Raw genomic sequence first — 19403 nt, forward strand, 5'->3', positions numbered from 1 at the left:
ATCTTGGTTTCATCAGACCAGAGAATCTTATTTCTCATGGTCTGAGAGTGTTTAGGTGCCTTTTGGCAAACTCCAAGCGGGCAGTCATGTGTCTTTTTCTGAAGAGTGGCTTCCGTCTGGCCACTCTACCATACAGGCCTGATTGCTGGAGTGCTGCAGAGATTGTTGTCCTTCTGGAAGGTTCTCCCATCTCCAGAGGATCTCCAGAGCTCTGTCAGTGACCATCGTGGTCTTGGCCACCTCCCTGACCAAGGCCCTTCTCCCCCGATTGCTCAATTTGGCCGGGCGGCCAGGTCTAGAAAGAGTCTTGGTAGTTCCAAACTTCTTCCATTTACGAATGATGGAGGCCACTGTGTTCTTGGGGACCTTCAATGCTGCATATGTTTTTTGGTACCCTTTCCCAGATCTGTGCCGTGACACAATCCTGTCTCGGAACTCTATGGACAACTCCTTCGACCTCATGGCTTGGTTCTCTGACATGCACTGTCAACTGTGGGACCTTATATAAACAGGTGTGTGCCTTTCCAAATCATGTCCAATCAATAGAATTTACCACAGATTGACTCCAATCAAGTTGTAGAAACATCTCAAGGTTGATGAATGGAAACAGGTTGCACCTGAGCTCAATTTCGAGTCTCATAGCAAAGGGTCTGAATACTGTAAATAGGGTAGTTCTGTTTTATTTGTAACATAATAGTAACATTTTCTAATAACCTGTTTTCACCTCGTCATTATGGGGTATGGTGTGTAGATTGCTGAGGATTATAAAAATAAAAATAAATCCATTTTAGAAAAAGGCTGCAACGTAACAAAATGTGGAAAAAGTCAAGGGGGTCTGAATACTTTCTGAATGCACTTGTTAGCATTTGATGTTATTCTACAATAACACAGACCCCAAAGCAAATCAGGGGGAGAAAAATATATTTATTAAAAGAGAACCAATCATTGTTATGCTGGAAAGTAGATGGTAGATGTTTATTCTTCCCTGTCCTCAGTGTTTTCTCCACTGAACAAAGAGACAGGATGTAGTTTATACCCAAGCCTTGCCTATGGTTGACCAATTAGAATTCCTTGCAATAACATTGGTCCAATGGCCAAATACCAAGTATCCCATTTCAGACTCAATGTATAGACCATTTAGACCAATGCTAACTTGCCACATGTAGCTATGAGTCCTGGACTGGAACCCCTACATAGATACTAAACAGATGTTGAACTGAAAACGATCCATTGATCGTTAATTCCCTGTGTTGTATATTTATCTTGGAATACTCTTGCACACTGTATATAGGCTACTGTATCAATCATTCATTTGTTCATGTCATCACACAGCATGCAAGCCATTGAAATGCAATCAAGCATTTTTGGTTTTAAAATAACAAAGCAACTCTTGATTCATTAACGTAAACAATAAATAAACAGTTCCATTTAGGAAATTTCATTCACGAATCAATGCAACTGTTTTTAGTCTTAGCTGTAATAAAGGCTTACAACAGACTCTCTGGTACGTGTATCATTTATTTAGTATTTAGTGTGCTTAAACCTGTCAAACAAGCTCAGTGCATATGGTGGATTTCATTACCTGGATTTGCGTATGTATATTCTTCTACTTTTGTATTTGATTTGATTTTTATGCTGTTCACACAGGTGACATTGAGACATTCTCTACATCCAGAGAGCAACATCAGGAAGATCACAGAGCTAAGAGGTCTCACCACTGCCCACATTGTGAGGAGATTTTCCCAATTCTATCAAAGCTAAAAATACACCTACAAATACACACAGGAGAGAATCTGTATTCCTGCACTGACTGTGGAAAATGCTTCACAACAACTGAGCTCAAAGTTAATCAGAGAACAAACACAGGAGAGAAGCCTTACTCCTGCTCTGACTGTGGGAAGAGTTTCTCTCTAGTGGGCCACTTAAAAACACACGAACGTATACATACAAGAGAGAAGCCTTACTCCTGCTCTGACTGTGGGAAGAATTTCACTCGACAGGGCAGCTTAAAATCACACAAACGGATACACACAGGAGAGAAGCCTTACTCCTGCTCTGACTGTGGGAAGAGCTTCACAACATCAGGGGCTCTGACAATTCATCAGAGTGTACACACTAGAGAGAAGCCTTACTTCTGCTCTGACTGTGGGACGAGTTTCTCTCGACTGGGCCACTTAAAAACACACGAACGTATACACACAGGAGAGAAGCCTTACTTCTGCTCTGACTGTGGAAAGAGTTTTTCCCAATTGGATAAGTTAAAATGTCACCAGCGTATACACACAGGAGAGAAGCCTTACTTCTGCTCTGACTGTGGCAAGAGTTTCTCTCTACAGGACAGCTTAAAATCACACCAACAGATACACACAGGAGAGAAGCCTTATTTCTGCTCTGACTGTGGGAAGAATTTCTCTCGACAGGACAGCTTAAAATTACACCAACGGATACACACAGGAGAGAAGCCTTATTTCTGTTCTGACTGTGGGAAGAATTTCTCTCGACAGGACAACTTAAAATCACACCAACGGATGCACACGAGAGAAGCCTTACTCCTGCTCTGACTGTTGCAAGAGGTTCTCCCGATTGGGCCGTTTAATATGACACCAATGTATACATAAAGGAGAAAAGCCTCATCAGTTCTCTCAGACCAGCTAATATTAGTCACTCCATCTCTTAATTCTTATCTCATGAAAAAATTATTGACAACGTTGACTTGGATCCTATTGTTTCTCACTGTTAGAGAACTGTGCAGAGGAAAGGGAGCGTTATAGAATGTTAACCTCTCTTTACTTTACTGATCAGTGTTGCACCTTGTCAGTTTTGGAGTGTTTTGTTATCTTCTACTGTAAAGATATTGAGATGACGTTGTATTTGTCCTTAGGGTTGAATACCCTGCGTGATGGTTGACTGGGTGGTGCTGCTTCCATCTGCACTAAACCTATTATTCTATACGTGCATCCGTGCCACTCCATTTAGTATCATAATAACCTTACCTTATGTTACATTAGGCTAAAAAGGAATAGTGGTCATACAATATGCTATATATGTACACTGAACAAAAATATAAACGCAACATGTAAAGTGTTGTTCCCATGTTTCATGAGCTGAAGTAAAAGATCCCAGAAATTCTTCATACGAACAAAAAGCTTATTTCTCTCAAATTTGGTGCACAAATTTGTTTACATCCGTGTTAGTGAGCATTTTTCCTTTGCCAAGATAATCCATCCACCTGACAGGTGTGGCATATCAAGAAGCTGATTAAACAGCATGATCATTACACAGGTGCACCTTGTTTTGTCACACAACACAATGCCACAGATGTCTCAAGTTTTGAGGGAGCGTGCAATTGGCATGCTGAATGCAGGAATGTCCACCAGAGCTGTTGCCAGAGAATGTGTTAATTTCTTTACCATAAGCCGCCTCCAACATTGTTTTAGAGAATTTGGCAGAACATCCAACCAGCCTCACAACCGCAGGCAGACCACGTGTATGGTGTTGTGTGGGCGAGCGGTTTTCTGATGTTGTTGTTGTGAACAGAGTGCCCCATGGTGTCAGTTGGGTTATGGGATGGGCAGGCATAAGCTACAGTCAATGAACACAATTGTCGTGCCATTCATCAGCTGCATCACCTCATGTTTCTGCATGATAATGCAGCGTTGTGAGGCTCATTTGAACTTGTAGAATTTCTGGGATCTTTTATTTCAGCTCATGAAACATGGGACCAACACTTTACATGTTGTGTTTATTTTTGGCATTGATGATTAATGTATTTGGATAACTGCAATGCACTTAATTGATCTGCTAATTAAAAATAAATGTTCCACATGAATTTGTGCTGGACAAACTTTGTTTTTTGGGGTATCTATACAGTAAATATGCTTTTGTTTAATTCATGGCGTTCAAAATATACCTTGGAATTGTCCTTAGTGTTGAATTCCCTGTGTAGTGGTTGACTGGGTGGTACTGCTTCCATCTGCAGTTTTCTGTGGTAATGAACTATTAGACACAACATGTATCAGATAGAGATGGTGTGATGATCAGTTTTCACCATTAGTTTGGGTATATTATTTTTGCTATGTTACAACTTTGTTTAATGATAAACAGACTTTGAAACAACTACATGTGTTTATTAAATGTTATTTTAAAACAAGAATTGTTATTGTAGTCATTGATATTGAATGTTTGGATATTTGCACTCAAGCCAATTTAGTTCATCTGCCATTAATTTATGGCATTCAAAATGTATATTTCTCAATTATAATAATATATTACTCAAAACATGTCACTACACCTCTACACACACCAAATTGAAACACTTAGATACCTTTTTTTTTTAAACAAGGTTGATTTTGTCCAGCTAATTAAACTCACTGTTTTATTCTACATGCAGGAGTTAGTCCGTAGCAGGTGTCGGGTTGTGGGTAGGAAAATATGGCAGAAGTGCTGTTCGATTCTGATGGCGCGCGGTAGAGTGAAGTTGGTAAGAATGAATGGAACACAGTGACAATGAAAAATGGAGCAAAGAGCGAAAGTCATCAACACCTGCTTTGCTTTATCTTGGCCAGGTCGCAGTTGTAAATGAGAACTTGTTCTCAACTGGCTTACCTGGTTAAATAAAGGTTAAATAAAAACACCAAAGTCATTTATACCAAGGTGGTATAAAAGGTGTTAAATCTGGAGTTTCCTCGAACATTGAGGTTCATCATCTTAAGCGGAAGATTCCTGGAGTGGTTGGAGCACTAAACCGTGTAATAGATGGAAAGAAGGAGGAATGTCAATCAGTTTTACTGATGTTTGAAGAAGAGTATCTGTCTACTCATGTGAAGCTTGGATACATAAGATATGCAGTAAGAGCTGTTGTGAATAAGCCGCTGCACTGACAAACTCGATAAGATAATGGCCATGTATCAAGTGTGTGCTGACGGAATCTTTTTGGTATTTATTAGGATCCTCATTAGCCGCTGAAAAAGCATCAGAATCGTTCACTTCTCTCATTGACTTCTCAAACCCCAATCCCCGCCTTGGTCGAACAATATGGGTGTCAGTTCTGATGGTATGGAGCGGGAGGATGAGGGTCAAGGGCCGGAATGGTTGGTAGTTGAAAGACATAGGAAGAAGAGAGATCATGATATAGAAAGACACAGGAAGAAGAGAGATCATGATACAGAAAGACACAGGAAGAAGAGGGATCATGATACAGAAAGACACAGGAAGAAGAGAGATCATGATACAGAAAGACACAGGAAGAAGAGGGATCATGATACAGAAAGACACAGGAAGAAGAGGGATCATGATACAGAAAGACACAGGAAGAAGAGAGATCATGATACAGAAATAAACAGGAAGAAGAGAGATCATGATACAGGAAGAAGAGAGATCATGATACAGAAAGACACAGGAAGAAGAGAGATCATGATACAGAAAGACACAGGAAGAAGAGGGATCATGATACAGAAAGACACAGGAAGAAGAGGGATCATGATACAGAAAGACACAGGAAGAAGAGAGATCATGATACAGAAAGACACAGGAAGAAGAGAGATCATGATACAGAAAGACACAGGAAGAAGAGGGATCATGATGCAGAAAGACACAGGAAGAAGAGAGATCATGATACAGAAAGAAACAGGAAGAAGAGAGATCATGATACAGAAAGACACAGGAAGAAGAGGGATCATGATGCAGAAAGACACAGGAAGAAGAGAGATCATGATACAGAAAGAAACAGGAAGAAGAGAGATCATGATACAGAAAGACACAGGAAGAAGAGGGATCATGATACAGAAAGACACAGGAAGAAGAGAGATCATGATACAGAAAGAAACAGGAAGAAGAGAGATCATGATACAGGAAGAAGAGAGATCATGATACAGAAAGAAACAGGAAGAAGAGAAATCATGATACAGAAAGACACAGGAAGAAGAGGGATCATGATACAGAAAGACACAGGAAGAAGAGAGATCATGATACAGAAAGACACAGGAAGAAGAGGGATCATGATACAGGAAGAAGAGAGATCATGATACAGAAAGACACAGGAAGAAGAGGGATCATGATACAGGAAGAAGAGAGATCATGATACAGAAAGACACAGGAAGAAGAGGGATCATGATAAAGAAAGACACAGGAAGAAGAGAGATCATGATACAGAAAGAAACAGGAAGAAGAGAGATCATGATACAGGAAGAACAGAGATCATGATACAGAAAGACACAGGAAGAAGAGAGATCATGATAGAAAGACACAGGAAGAAGAGGGATCATGATACAGAAAGACACAGGAAGAAGAGAGATCATGATACAGAAAGAAACAGGAAGAAGAGAGATCATGATACAGGAAGAAGAGAGATCATGATACAGAAAGACACAGGAAGAAGAGAGATCATGATACAGAAAGACACAGGAAGAAGAGGGATCATGATACAGAAAGACACAGGAAGAAGAGAGATCATGATACAGAAAGACACAGGAAGAAGAGAGATCATGATACAGAAAGACACAGGAAGAAGAGAGATAATGATACAGAAAGACATAGGAAGAAGAGAGATCATGATACAGGAAGAAGAGAGATCATGATACAGAAAGCAGTGGATTGTCTAGTAAAGAAAGCATAGGGCCAAGGTAGGGAGCAAGAGTAGTGATGAGTTGGAGTGGAAAGTGGTGATAGTGTTTGATGAGACCACAGGGCCTCACTTACACCCTCTCCGACTAACTAATGCCATAGAGAGAGAGGTAGGTGAAGGGAAATTAGCTGGGTTCATTGGAAATAGTAGATGGTTAATATTGTGTGGTAGCCAGGCTCAGCAAGGGAAGATTTAGAAAATGGAAAAACTTAATGGGATGAAGATTAAAAGCCATGTCCCTGGTGCTGATGCAGGTTACAGATGATATTAAAGACAATGTGAAGGGAGGCAGAGTGATTGAGGCCTAAAGGTTGATCAGTAGGAAAGAGGGTCAAAGAAGTGAAAGCTCATCAGTGATGCTGAGGTTTGAGAAAGTCTTGCCGGGAAAAGTACAGATAGGATTCCTTAGTTTCAATGTTAGAGAATTTGTCCATATATGCACTGCAGTGTTTCAAATGCCAAAGAATGGGACGTGTAGCTCCTTTAGTGTAAAGGAAATAAAAGATGTGCCAAGTGTGGAGGAGCACAAGATTACGGTGAATGTGGAAGCAATGTGAAGGTTAAGTGCTGTAATTGTGGGGGAGAACACAGTGCAGCGTTTGGTGGATTCCAGGTACAGAGAGAGGCTCAGAGATATAGGATCAGTCATGCTGTATCGTATGCAGAGGCCATAAAACAGATTAGTAGAACTACTGTGTGGACTGATGGAGCTTACATGGATGTACCTGTAGTAAGTGGACCTACTGTCGGGGCTGGTGCTTCTGATGGTCCTAGCATGGTTTCAAGGCCTGTTCAGAAATCTTGTGCTCATAAATGTGAATAAAGTTGACTCCATAGATTTCATTGGTAAGGTTGTCGACACGACTCGGGTTATGGAAAGCAGAAATGCAAGGTTGAAGGTTACTGTGGAGACGGCAAAAGAGATATTGGGGCTAACAGATGTTACTGTTGAAATGGTTGTTGACATGCTGAACAATTCTAAGGGTGGAGTGTTTCCGCATGATATAGATAAAGTTTAATGGGGAGGGTGTGGTTGAAGTTAGGGATTTATTTGGTTTAGAATTGTATTTTCATGGTAGGACAGAATTGGCCAGATCATGATTCAACGTACATTCCAGCACAGTAGGTGGCGGCATGCACTTAAACGGTTGTTTGCGGACCGCCATGATATCAACGAAGAAGAAGAAGAAGAAGAAGAAGTCTTGCGTTGTTGCGTCTATGGATTTAGGAACTGTGGCGGTGTGGAACAGGAAGTTCCTGGCAGGTGCGCATCGGTCTTCAGAATAAAGAAAGCGCCATAATTGTGCAGTCGACACGATAACTTTTGTTATATTACTACAGGTATGTAATAGCGCGTTTAAACGTTCTGATGTCGAAATAACATGTCATAACACAGAGCTGACAACTCTAACGCTTTCGCCGTGTGACACACGTTTTTGCCTGTTTTCACACGCACTCACGCCACACATCCAATTTCTCACGCAAAAAAAATTGCCCGAGACTCGTTCGTTCCTTTTTTCAAACTCCCCGACGGTAGATGGCGCTGATGAGCGCCACTGAACCATATGCGCTGCACCCCGAAGTTAGCGACAGAAGAAGAGATACCATTGCCGCGAAAGACAACAGGAGAAGAAACGGTCACTACCTCAAGACGTCTGATAAGAAGCTGAGCTGAGACTAGGTATTGTCACGATCGTCAAAAGGAGGAGACCAAAGCGCAGCGTGTTGAGCGAACATCGTAGACTTTATTTATAAAGAAACCACGATAAAAACAACAAACCAAAAATGACGAAAGTGAAGTCCAATACTGACACTGACTAAACAGGAACTTGGAAACAAAAACCCACAAAACCCAGGTGAAACCACACAGTATAAATATGGCTCCCAATCAGAGATAACGAGCCGACAGCTGACACTCGTTACCTCCGATTGGGAGTCATATGACTAATAAAGAACAATTAACCCAAACATAGAAATGCACAACCAGAAATCCCCAACATAGAAATACACCCAAACAATGAAAATGAACAACCCTGGCTCAAATATCAAGGTCCGTGGAGCCAGAGTGTCACAGTACCCCCCCCTAAAGGTGCGACCTCCGGGCGCACCAGCATACAGTCTAGGGGAGGGTCTGGGTGGGCGTCTGTCCATGGTGGCGGCTCTGGCCCAGGTCGTGGTCCCCACCCCACCTTAGTCACTATCCGCTTCCGTATCCCCCTCCACATGACCACCCCCCAACTAAACCCCACTGGATTAAGGGGTGGCACCGGACTAAGGGGCAGCACCGGACTAAGGGGCAGCCCTGGACAAAGGGGCCGCACCGGGCTAAGGGACAGTACCTGACTAGCTGGCTCTGGCGGATCCTGGCTGGACGGCTCTGGCGGATCCTGGCTGGACGGCTCTGGCGGATCCTGGCTGGCGGAAGGCTCTGGCTGATCCTGTCTGGCAGAAGGCTCTGGCTGATCCTGTCTGGCAGAAGGCTCTGGCTGATCCTGTCTGGCGGAAGGCTCTGGCTGATCCTGTCTGGCGGAAGGCTCTGGCTGCTCCTGTCTGGCGGAAGGCTCTGGCTGATCCTGTCTGGCGGAAGGCTCTGGCTGCTCCTGTCTGGCGGAGAGCTCTAGCGGCTCCGGTCTGGCGGACGGCTCTGAAGGCTCATGGCAGACGGGCGGCTTTGCAGACTCAGTACCGACGGGCAGCTCCTGCGGCGCTTGGCAGACGGACAGTTCAGACGGCGTTGGGCAGACGGGCAGTTCAGGCGCCGTTGGGCAGACGGGCAGTTCAGACGCCGTTGGGCAGACGGACAGTTCAGACGGCGTTGGGCAGACGGGCAGTTCAGGCGCCGTTGGGCAGACGGGCAGTTCAGACGCCGTTGGGCAGACGGGCAGTTCAGACGGCGTTGGGCAGACGGACAGTTCAGGCCCCGTTGGGCAGACGGCAGACTCTGGCCGTCTGAGGCGCATCGTAGGCCTGGTGCGTGGTGCCGGAACAGGAGGTACCGGGCTGAGGACACGCATCTCAGGGCTAGTGCGGGGAGAAGCAACAGGGCATGCTGGACCCTGGGGACGCACCGTAGGCCTGATGCGTGGTGCAGGAACTGGAGGTACCGGGCTGAGGACACGCATCTCAGGGCTAGTGCGGGAAGCAGCAACAGGGCATGCTTGGCCCTGGGGACGCACCGTAGGCCTGATGCGTGGTGCCGGAACTGGAGGTACCGGGCTGAGGACACGCATCTCAGGGCTAGTGCGGGGAGAAGCAACAGGGCATGCTGGACCCTGGGAACGCACATAAGGGCTAGTGCGGAGAGCCGGAACAGGGCATGCTGGACCCTGGGGACTCACATTAAGCCTAGTGCGGAGAGCAGCAACAGGCCGGGCTGGGCTGGCGACGCGCACCGTATCCCTGGTGCGAGTGGCCGGAACAGGCCGGGCCGGGCTGGCGAAGCGCACCGTATCCCTGGTGCGTGGAGTAGGAACAGGCCGGGCTGGGCTGGCGACGCGCACCGTAACCCTGGTGCGAGTGGCCGGAACAGGCCGGGCCGGGCTGGCGTAGCACACCGTGGACCTGGTGCTTGGAGTAGGAACAGGCCGGTCCGTACCGGGAACACACACCACTGGCCTCAACCGAGGATCAGGAACGGGCCGGACCGGACTGGCAACACACATCAGTCTTTCACGCCGTGCCACAAACACTTCCCTTCCTCTACTCGCCAATGGCTCCCGTACTCCGTTAGCCTTCTCTCCTTTTCTCCCTGTGACAGCCTCCTGCTGCCCAGCCGCCCAAGCCATGTGCCCCCCCCAAAAAATTTCTTGGGGTTGCCTCTCGTCCCTCCGACGAAAAACCTGCTGCCGCCGATGCTCCTCTCTCGCCAGGGCCTTGATCTTCCCCCAAGGTCCCTTGCCCCCGAGCATGTCCTCCCAGGACCACGATTTGCCCACCTGGGCCATCGCCAGCCTCTCGATCTCCTTACCCGGCGCCTCCACCCATGTCCAGTCTCTTTGCTCCTGGACACGCTGCTTGGTCTTCTTATGGTGGGTTTTTCTGTCACGATCGTCAAAAGGAGGAGACCAAAGCGCAGCGTGTTGAGCGAACATCGTAGACTTTATTTATAAAGAAACCACGATAAAAACAACAAACCAAAAATGACGAAAGTGAAGTCCAATACTGAGGAAACAAAAACCCACAAAACCCAGGTGAAACCACACAGTATAAATATGGCTCCCAATCAGAGATAACGAGCCGACAGCTGACACTCGTTACCTCCGATTGGGAGTCATATGACTAATAAAGAACAATTAACCCAAACATAGAAATGCACAACCAGAAATCCCCAACATAGAAATACACCCAAACAATGAAAATGAACAACCCTGGCTCAAATATCAAGGTCCGTGGAGCCAGAGTGTCACAGGTATGTAACAATGAAATGTCGTCCAATTGAGTACTCACTCTCTTAAACTTTAAATCTTGAAAGAAATTATTTGTTTGTGCGTGTGAACATGATTTAGTGTGGTGAATGTAAACTCAGCTGATTTCGAACAGGTAAGATGTATTCCAAAGAATTGAACATAAATACAGGAAATGTGTGCAATAGAAGTAGGTATGTTTTTGTAACTGAGAGTAGAGTTATTAAACCAACATGACCATTTTAATTGTTTAAGGTTTCAAAGATGTCCCGTAAGAGACCTTTGCCAGGACAAAAGCGAAAACCTTTTATTTTAGTTAAAGAACCAGCCAAGTGAGAAAAGACAGACAAACACACTGACAGAACAGCCAGAACGATTGATAGAAACGACAGGACAACAGACAGAGGAGCAACACAAAGGACAGAGAGAGCAGGAGACAGGACAGACTGACAAACAAGCAGAGGAGCAACAGACAGGACAGATTGACGCCCATGCAGAGGAGCAACAGACAGGACAAATAGAACAACCAACAGGGCAGATGGAAGGAGACACAGAGGGACAGACAGAAGAGACCCCCCCCCAATCCAACAGCAGGGCCAGAAGAGTCGTGCTCTGGCTGGAGCAGCAACATATAGATCCATTTTCAAAAATGAGTGGACCTCTTCATGGCCATTTATTACCAGAGGGAGCCTCAACAGGCACTACTGGTGTGCAGTCTGCCGTATTGAAAACTCATGTTGCCACCAGGGTGTGACAGATGTAGTGCGCCATATAAAAAGCAAAGGCCACCAAGATAAGCAACGAGCTCTCCAGTCCACAGCCACAATATCCCAATATGCAATGGCCGTTCCATCTGTTGGGGGTATGTCTGCACAAGAGGTTAAGGTATGATATGTGTAATGATTCTGTCAAGGTTCAGTCATGAGTTTTGTGTTCTAGTTGATCACGGTAAAGTCATGGTTGATAGTTTTGACTAATTTGTGGTTTGTATTTCAGTGTAGTACAGTCCAGTTTTTTTTAATTTGAGATCTTAGTTGCTGAATGTGTTTTTTACCTGTGCCCTATTATCGCAGGCGTCTATTTTAAATAAACTATGGTCTTTTGGGAGGATTAATAATTGTTTATTTCTTACAGACAAGAAGGGCTGAGGTCAAAATGACAGCTGGGTTGGTAGTTCACAACGTCCCCCTAGCCTTTGCGGACCACCTGGGGCCTCTCCTAAAATAATGTTTTGGAGATTGGAAGACAGCGCAGGAGTACAGGTGTGCCAGGACTAAGTCATCCTGCATTACCAATGAAGCACTCGCACCATATTTCACACAGGAGCTTGTGAAGGAGATTAAAAAAGCCCCGTATACCCTTGTTACGGATGGGTCGAATGTAGGGGTGTAACGATTCGTTTTAACAACGATTCGATTTGTATCACGATTCGTGGTTGTCGATACGATTCAAGGACGATATTGGTTCATTTAGAACGATACGATCCGAAACGATTCAGTGACTTGAAATCGATTCAGTAACCTTTTAGCCAAAAATTCAACCAGTGTGACTGAAATAAATACCTGGATACTGGACAGTGCAGGTGAAGTTTCCTAGATTCCTGTTTCTTGTAAGGACCGCAATGGTGGCTTGATAATTTCTTGCTCGTCGGCTTCTCCTCTTTCGTCCGCCATGCTATGTTTTGTTGTCTTTGCGCCTTTGCGCTGCTGTTGGCGCGATGACGTCACGGATAGGCAGACTGAATCGAGTAATGTTTAAAGCCTTTATCATTAAAAGTGCTAAGAAAAAACATCCATATAAAGTCTGACGTGCTTAAATCCAATGGGTTATTTCCTAGTATCGATACAATCGATTTATTACATTTTAAAACGATGTTAGATCGATATATGTTGTCCAAAAGGCCAACTCGCCGAGCACAGATCGATGTGGTTGGATCATAGGAATATAAATCGATACATCGATGTAGTAGATGGATCGTTACACCCCTAGTCGAATGACACTGGTATTTCACAAACTATTTGAGATTTTCCTCCTCTGCAAAGCATCTGCTTTGTGTATTTTTAAACATCTAATAACATGAACATCTGTATGATTCTAACTTGTCATTATAGGAGTGGAAAAGATTAACCTGCTTACTGTCCGGGTCTTCATGGGCAGCAAAGTTGTTCACCAGTTTTTAAATATGTGCACAACAACTGGGACGAGATGTGGGACAGCAAGTGAGATCTTCACCAAAATGACCTCCACCATAGAGGAGCATGGCATCCCTTGGGAGAACTGCATTGGTCTCTCAGTTTACAATGCAGCTGTGAACATTGGACCACGTAATTCCATTGCCTCTAGGGTGCTCCAGAATCTCCAGAAGCATCCCAATACCTATATTCATGGTTGTTGTCAGAAGGTGTGCTGTGAAGGTGTGGTGCAGGAATCAAGCGCAGGACGCAGGAACTTAGTCCAATAGACTTTAGTGAACCAAAACTGAAAACGAGTCAAAAGAGCTTGGATACGAGCGATTACGCACACAGGCGTAAAATCTAACAAAATAACAATAACGCACAAAACACGTGCGAGAACTTCTCCAACACAGAGGAGAGAACGAAGCACAGACATACACGACATCAAGTTCAATCACACACAACACATGACAAACACAACGAGAACTTATAGGACAATAATGAACGCTAAACGATAACAGGTGTACAACATCAAGACAAAACCAAACGAACATCGAAACATACAACGGTGGCAGCTAGTACTCCGGAGACGACGACCGCCGAAGCCTGCCCGAGCAAGGAAGAGAGGCAGCCTCGGCCAAAACCGTGACAGTTGTCCTTGTCATGTGGCACATAACACCGCCAAAGCTGCAGGAGTGGGATTTTTTAAAGTGAGTTAAGGCCTGATTTATCTTTACATGTAACTTTTTATTTGTATCCTAATTACATGCATTGACTGAATGTGTTATGATTGATTTATGCATTGCAGGTGTCCGGTTTTGATTTGGAGGATATGGTAGTGGACATCGGTTACTGGTTCAAGGGTAGCACAAATCGGAAAGGATACCTGTCAGGTATGCATGTTTGATACTATTAAGTGTAATACTGAAATGCTGAGCTGTAGAAAATATATGATATGGATTTCATGTCTAAAACAGAGTTTTGTGAGCTCCATGAAGCGGAGTACATGGAGGTCCTCCTGCGTATCTCGGTCCGTTGGCTAAGCCTTGAACGTTGTGTGACCAGGATCCTGAGGCTGTATGAACCTCTGGCCAGCTACTACAAATCTGCTAGTATGGTCATCCATTTTCAATTTCATTATGCAGCAACTACATGGATTGTTAGTCACATACTTGTATTAATGACAACCTCTTGTTTTGTGTTATTTATTGATTGATTCAAGATGAAAATCAGGCCAGGTTCAAGAGACTTGTGCAGACATTCACTGACCCCATGACAAAAGTGTACCTGCTGTTCTTCCAAGCCACCGTACCAACTTTCACTTCTTTCAACTTGCTGCTTCAGAGAGAGCAGTCATCAATATTTTTGTTACATGATGAGGTGGGATTGGATTTTGCAGTTTTTTTCCATTCTGTGTATCTTGCTGATATCTGCTGGGATCCTCTGAAACAGATTTCACCAACTATTTTTGTAAATGTCTGTTATAGATGGTGAAATTCGTACGCAAGCTATGTTCCAAGTTTATGGTTCCAGCAGCTCTGCAGTGCCATGAGGAGCCTTGTGAAATTGCCTTTGAAGAAAAGGCAAACCATTTACCAGGTTAGTATTTGACTATTATTATGATCAAACACTGTGATATGTGATATTTAGCCTTGTATCTTATACCGATATGCTGTATCTGTGACAGGAAGAAAGTTGAACATTGGGTTCACAACCAGGGCTAAACTTAACAGATTACTCGACGAGGGTGACATCACACCACAGCAGGTGGATTCATTCCATGAAGCTGTGTTGTGTTTCCTGACAAGTGCTGTGGACTATGCACTTAAGAAGCTGCCACTGGAAGAGCCACTGATCAAGCACGCACAATTTGTAGATGTACGGCAGAGGGCTGAAAGTGACATCGAAGATGTCCTGTACTTTGTTGAAAGGTTATTTTTTTTCTCTAATTATTGTCTATCATCTTAGCTAAAATACCCTGTGTTTTATGATGAGGAGTGTTCACTCCTAAACTGCACATGAGATATTATTATGTGGCTTCTCCTCAAAGATGTGTATGAACTGCTGCTGGTTGATGACTATATACCTAAAACGTAACAACTTGTAACTCTACTTTCATAAATAGGTTTCCCCATCTCCTCCCATACCATTGGCCAGAGGAGCATGACCTTCTGGGTGAGGAGTTTCTAAATTATCAGACCATGCCAATGATATCCCTGCAGGACTAAACTGAAATGGAAAGCTTCTGGGCTGAAATGGCAACCCGGAAGCATAAGGTAATTTTTTTTTCCTTTTTTGTCTTTCCTTTTGGCAGGTGTGGCTTGGCTACATCTGTTGCTTAAAATTGTTGCATGCATATATGTGTCATGCATGTTTCAAATTATGCATGTTTTTATCTGAACTTTGTTAATGGATCAACCTACAGTATACTCACAGTATTAATCAATCAAAAATCAAGGTATGTTTTTCCATTGTGTTTTGGTGCATTTTCCATAGGTGACAGGAGCCAAAGAATTCGAGAGGCTTGCTGCCGTCGCCAAGCTTGTCCTGGTGTTGCCCCATGCAAACGCAGATGCTGACAGGGTGTTTTCAGTTGTGGGACTGAACAAAACCAAGAGAAGAAACAGCCTAGCATTGGATGGCACCCTGTCCTCAATAATGACCATAAAGATGGCCAATCTGGAGCCCTGCTTCAAATGGGAGCCCCCCTCCGATATCATCAAGGCCTCCAAGAAGGCCACAGGCCAGTATAACCATGCCGACAGATCATAGACAAGAGGCCCATTTGAGATGAGCCAGGTCTGCGCAGAATCGATCACCAGCGATCACCGCCCAATGCATGCTGGTTAGATTTGTGTCCGACTTGATCCCGACTTTCTCTGACGTCATGCACACGCGGGCAACGATAACCTCATGAGATCAAGGCGGCCGCAGTTCTGAGATGCAGGCAGTGCAATTGCTTTTCACCGACTGCAGGACCCAGGCGGACCCAGGACAAAAACTCACTATGTTAACATATGCTATTCCACATAAACATCTAAATGTTTTTCTACAACAATATTAATAGTTAGCTATACCAGTGCAATGACCTTTGGCACACTTTCACAACTCGTAGTGCTACATTCTCACTGCCAAGGACATGATCAGCGACTAATATATTCTTAGCAACACGGTTACACAGTATAACACTGTTTTATATAAATTGCACACACTTCACCTGAGCTTTTAGTGCCTCTGCAATGAGCTGAGCCCCAGTCACATCTTCCATTATTATTGTCGAGAAATCTGTTCAAAGTGCAAACGCGGTTAGCAATGATTTCTTGGACTTGTTGTTCAGTAGCTTATAAATCGTGTTTAGATCTCTTGCAAATCATTAGTTTTTGTCTGCTTTCCAGCATGCATTACATGAGTAGCTTTTTCTTCTTCAGTGAGGTTTATAGGCAGTTGGCATCCAACGTTATGGTGCATTACTGCCCCCTATTGTACAGAAGTGTGGACATGAGCCGTGCAATAGCAGTCATGAATATTTAATAAACTAGTAGCATTTTTCTTTTTTTATTGCAAGAAATACATAATAAGCCCTCATTATGTGTTTATAACTGCACTTTACTTAACACTTAACTCAATTAAGTCATTATGAGTGTATGACAGTATGAAAAAAATCAAAAATGTATGCACTCACTAACTGGATCTACTTTAGTCTACTAAATGACTAAAATGTAAAATGTAAATGACTTGAGTGTATGCATTATAGATATAGGCTTCATAGAAAGTGTTACAAATGTTCTCCTGTCATCTTATAGGAGATCCATTCATGGATTTAGTTATGGCTTGAGAATGTGACTGGTCTACGGAGTTCTCCTTTATGTCTGTCTTTATATGTGACAACAACTTTTCTGTATTATGTGTATTTCCACAATCAATAATCATAAACGGTACTTCACTATGAATACTTTTGACTATGTGGTTTGAAGTACTTTACCGTTATCTTGCACATACATGAAGACTACTATAGACAGAAATCAATGCAGTAATGTTTTATTAAATAAAGGCTCTGATTAAAATATCATATTAATAAAATCAGGCATTTGGCTAATTCTTCTTCCCAGAAGCTCCTCTGAATGGTTTGGAGATGGCTCTGGAGAGAGCGTGTAACACCCTGACTATGAGTGGGCGTTTACGGGACTGGGACTCCTGGGGAGCAGGGGCCGGTGTGGTTGTCAGGTCCTCCTTGGGAGGGGGAGTGGATGGAACCCCTGGAACCTCACACTCAGCATCTGTCATAAGAACATTTCATAATCAGAAAATGAATGTGTGTGTTTGTGTCTGTCCGTCTGCCTGCCTGCCTGTCCGTCTGCCTGCATGTCCGTCTGCCTGCCTGCCTGCCTGTCTGTCTGTCTGTCTGTCTGTCTGTCTGTCTGCCTGCCCGTCCGTCTGCCTGTCCGTCTGCCTGTCCGTCTGTCTGTCTGTCTGTCTGTCTGTCTGTCCGTCCGTCTGCCTGTCTGCCTGCCTGCCTGTCTGTCTGTCTGTCTGTCTGTCTGTCTGTCTGTCTGTCTGTCGGTCTGCCTGTATCTGTTGTCACTGTTTTAACAAGCTTGTCATAGGGTGATACATCAATATGACATTATCGATGCTTATCACTTACCCTGTGAAATATGAGTCTCTCTGAGACGTTTGGTAGGCAGTGCATCCTGTTTAGGGTGGCTCTTCGGTTCCCCTTTTGTCTTGAACAGCTGTTGACAAAACACATCAGGACAACTGAGCCTGTGTAAAATACAGAGTGTGCATCCCAAAAGGCACCCTATTCGCTACGTAAGGCACAACTTTTGAAAAGGGCCCATAGAGCGCTGGTAAAAAGTAGTGCACTATATAGGGAATAGGGTGCCATTAGGGACATAGCCATTGACTCTCTCCCATGTGTATTAGGATTGCATTACAGCGTCCTCACTCAACCTCCTAAAGACAATGACAACAGTTTTGTTCTAATGCTGAGAGACAATAGGGGTGTAGTGAATCTGTAGGGTAAATTTCAGCCCTGCCTTACAGATGTAATCTCAAAACACAGAGCACCCTACCTTAATCATGATCTTTGGAAACTTATGCATTTTCGGTAGGAAACGCCACTTCCTGTTCTTCTTAGTCTCTTCCCCTCTGGCAGAGGGAAGGCGGGCCATGCCGTCAGCCTTTACATCAGCCGGGCTAAGGCTCCTGGCAGGGAATTCCTCAGTAGCATTAAGGTCAGCTACAACACCATGAGTGATGTCACTTGTAGCATTGCTGGTGTCTGAGTGAGAAGAGCACGCTAGTGTGACCGACCTGTGTACAATAACTGGGAGAAGAGGACGCAGCCATTGAAGTCAGTCACTGCATCCCAAATGGCATTCTCTTCACTTTATAGTGCACTACTTTTGACCAGGACCCATAGGGTCTGGTCAAAAGTAGTGCACTAAATATGGAAGAAGGTGCCATTTTGGACACACCCAGTGAATTTTACATCATAAAACGCAATGTATTGAGCATGTTACAATTAAGCCCTATGCAGATGAAAAGAGGTACTTTCACTTACCATCCTCCATTGTAGACTTGGACACATAAGTCAGGCTGTCCATCACCACGTCTGTCATCAACTTGATGACCTGATCCAAAACCATTTCAGCCGATGGTGGCATAGGCCTTCCCATACACTGCCCCAGGAGTCTCCTAACTGAAGTCTGGGCAAAGTTGTAAATGAGCTCTGAGGCATCGTCCTTTGACAGCTTCCTCAGGGCTGGTTTAGGCAGCGCTGGTTGAGAGAGGCTTCTGTGGCCAACCATGGATTGAAGCTGGCGGTTTATGGTTATCTCCTGAATGAGACCATGGACCTTTGTGATCAGGTTGCCAGATGCACCTTGAAGGGCTTCAACTGACAGGAGCCTATCCAGATGTTCTTCTGCTGAAGTCATCTCTGGGTCGTCCGTCTTCAATGTGTCCATTATAGTTTTCACTATGATATTGGTGTCAGATATGTTTATTTCTTGTTGGCTCACAAGCGTTGACCGTGAACCTGTCTCGTCCATTGCGATAGAGGTATGGGATTCTGTCCTTGTGATCTCATCGGCAGCGCTCATGTCAGGCAACTGGTCAAGGCTCTCCAGTACAGAGTCTAACATGTTAGTGGCTATCAGACACTCCTCACTTGCAATCTGCCCAACAGATGAACTCTCA

At 44.3% G+C, this 19403-nt stretch overlaps 1 long non-coding RNA gene across 1 annotated transcript; it reads left to right on the top strand.

Moving 5' to 3' along the window:
- The first annotated feature begins 15057 nt into the window (after positions 1-15057).
- LOC311118917 lies at positions 15058-15743 on the top strand. The gene is made up of 3 exons (XR_014611887.1): positions 15058-15130; positions 15325-15475; positions 15696-15743. It is a non-coding gene; the product is annotated as an uncharacterized lncRNA (long non-coding RNA).
- Positions 15744-19403: the final 3660 nt, after the last annotated feature.

This window comes from Coregonus lavaretus (assembly GCF_964263955.1).
Source record: "Coregonus lavaretus genome assembly, contig: HAP1_SCAFFOLD_63, whole genome shotgun sequence".
NCBI classification, from domain to species: Eukaryota; Metazoa; Chordata; class Actinopteri; order Salmoniformes; family Salmonidae; genus Coregonus; species Coregonus lavaretus.